The sequence below is a fragment of the Vitis riparia genome, chromosome 18 (genome assembly GCF_004353265.1).
Source record: "Vitis riparia cultivar Riparia Gloire de Montpellier isolate 1030 chromosome 18, EGFV_Vit.rip_1.0, whole genome shotgun sequence".
Taxonomy (NCBI): domain Eukaryota; kingdom Viridiplantae; phylum Streptophyta; class Magnoliopsida; order Vitales; family Vitaceae; genus Vitis; species Vitis riparia.
In genome coordinates this window covers 20207645-20210327 of record NC_048448.1, presented here as the reverse complement: position 1 = coordinate 20210327, position 2683 = coordinate 20207645, and the positions used below count along the sequence as shown (strand labels likewise).

Sequence of the window (2683 nt, the reverse complement as noted above, 5' to 3'; positions counted from 1 at the left end):
CACCTATGCATAAGCCCTATGACTTCAATATAAGACCGGCTCGTGTCTCTGTTTTCTGGGGATTCATTTTACATACTCTGTTTTGGTACTTGCTTCCTGGTTGTTTTGTTCGCTTGTTCCTCTGTTTCCTCTTGAATGCACGTTCAAGGCTTTGAGACTATAAATCTGTGCCGGTGCGCTGGTGGAGAATGATTTGATTTGAAGAACATTTGATGGATGAAAATGACTTTCAGATGTCCATGAATCTGGAAGGAGGTGTGGGGTATATAGGTATTAAATAGATGCAACAGGGTTGAATCAGAGCTTGAGAAGATGAATCTCAGGCACCGGGGGGTCTCCATTTGGCTGGTTCATCCTTGCATAATAGCATTGGAACATCGAGATTCTTTGCTGGAAGTGGCTATATAATGAATGAGCTGCATGAGGTATCGCCATTTCTCTCCTGTTTTCAGCATTTGAGTCATGGTTTGTTGCCAAGCACAACAAGAGAGGTTTTGAGCAACAATGGTTGTCTGTGACATTTTCAAAGTTGTTGGTATGGCTGTCATTTTGTCATCATGGTCTGAAAACTACGGTGATCCTTCAGAGAACAAGGACTTGCTCACACAGTTCAAGGGAGCTACTGTTGCCATAGCTTCTGATGAGGAAACTGCGTTGCTAGGTGCAATTCAGTCGTTGTTTGAAGGCTCAATGTGTACTTTTGTGTTCCTCTGGACTCCTGCTCTAAGCCCTAATGATGAGGAGATTCCCCATGGTTTCATCTTTGCAACTTTCATGTTGGCTTCAATGTTGGGAAGCCCTATTGCTCCTCGACTGCTGGCCCGTACATCACTCAAAGCTGAAAGTTACATGCAGATTGTTTTTATGATCTCTTCTGCTTCTTTCCTGCTTCCCATTGTGACAATATTTTGGTATAACCTTCGAAGGTGCAAGGCAGAAGCATCTCGTTTGCAGGTTGTGTCTAGCTTCTTGGTTTCTGCACATTCGAGGCTTGTGTGGTGATCTTCTGGTCATCCATCATGAAGATGAAGTCCCTGTACATTCCAGAGGAGGCTAGAAGAACTATCATGAACTTCTTCATCTTTCCCTTCAATATCTTTGTGTGCATCGTGCTATATAATGTTAATGCATTCCCCATCACTGTCATGTTATGCATGTGCTCGATTTTCCTCTTTGTGGCATTTATCTTGCAAAGGCGGCTCATGGTGATTGCTGACAAGTCAAGGACAGAAGATTGGGCATCAATGAAGGATAAAGATCTGGAAGCTATAGAGCCTCATTTCCTAACACGAAGAAGGTTGTTCATGCTGCTCATGAACATGCAATGACAAGACTGTTGTCCCCTCATTTGTCATACCTACTATCAGCAGCCATTTCCATCCCATCACCTAATAAACCAATCATCATGCCCAAATCCATGACTAGTCTCAATTGTTCGGAGATGAGGGCAGCTGGTCATGGTGTTGAAACTCAGTTTTAGCTTATGCAGAGATCCCACCCACTGAGCAATTTTTTAACAGACACAATTTCCTATGTTTCAATTTTCATACAGCCCAAGATGGTCTTGGGATCAATGAAACGTTGGAATAGGATCTATGAGGGAACCCAAATTAAATGAGCTTCATGAGCTTCCTAGACCCACTTCCAGTTTGACTTTGAAACCTTCAAGACCTTCAAGTTTGATAGGTCATTCTGCCCCCTTGGCTGCCAGTGGTCCCCAACTTTTCTGATATAAATAAATTGGTGGTGTCAAGTACATCATCTCGGTTTCCATTCCCTTAGCAAGCTGTTCCTCGCAGCTTCTTCACTCCCTCAAGTGGTCAGAGACTGAAGATTCCACGTGTTTTTGGACCATCAGAAGCTCCTCAAAATTGGGATTCTGAGCACTCATGTCAGAAGGGAATGATGTAACTAGTGAGGCACCAAAGGAGTTAGGAAATTTGGCAAATCTGACCACCCTGTGTTCGGAAAATAACAGATTGATGGACATTTGAGATTGGATTGGGATTGGCATGCTTCATGGAAGTTTGGGACCACTAAATGTTACTGCACTGTCATTGATGCTCCCGGACATCGTGACTTCTTCAAGAACATGATCACTGGCACCTCGCAGGCTGATTGGGCTTATCATTGATTCTTACCACTGGTGGTTTTGAAACTGGTATTTCCAAGGATGGTCAGACCCGTGAGCATGCTTTGCTTACACCTTCACCCTTGGTGTCAGGCAAATGATCTGCTGTTGCAATAAGATGAATGCAACAGGTCGGTGGTGTTCAATTGTTGTAGGTTGTGCTGAACTGGAAACCCATTGAACTACTCCCCTTTTCATTGGAAGTAGCTATGCTACCCACTAGAGTGAAAGAAACTCAACTCCGCGAGAGTAACAGCCAGAAGGTTCACCCCTAACCCATGGAAAAGGCCACTAATCAGACTCCAGAAGCACTAGAAGCCCTGATATCCAGGATTTTTATGAACATCTTTTCCTTAAAGTCAGCTTATATTCAGCTCCAAGTTGCTCATACTCCTTATGAACCTGATAAAATCCAAGCTGCTGATTCCTTCCACATATGTCGCTGCGACCACCATTTGCCTCCGCGTCCTAGACTTCCATCAATGCCAGCTTTCCAACACCAGCATTCGTCACAAATGGGCTCCAGTATGGGATTCCAATAATCTGGCAATC

The 2683-nt window shown here is 43.9% G+C and overlaps 1 pseudogene; it reads left to right on the top strand.

The window, feature by feature from the left end:
* Positions 1 to 212: 212 nt before the first annotated feature.
* LOC117905521 lies at positions 213 to 1328 on the top strand (annotated as a pseudogene).
* The last annotated feature ends 1355 nt before the right edge of the window (positions 1329 to 2683 follow it).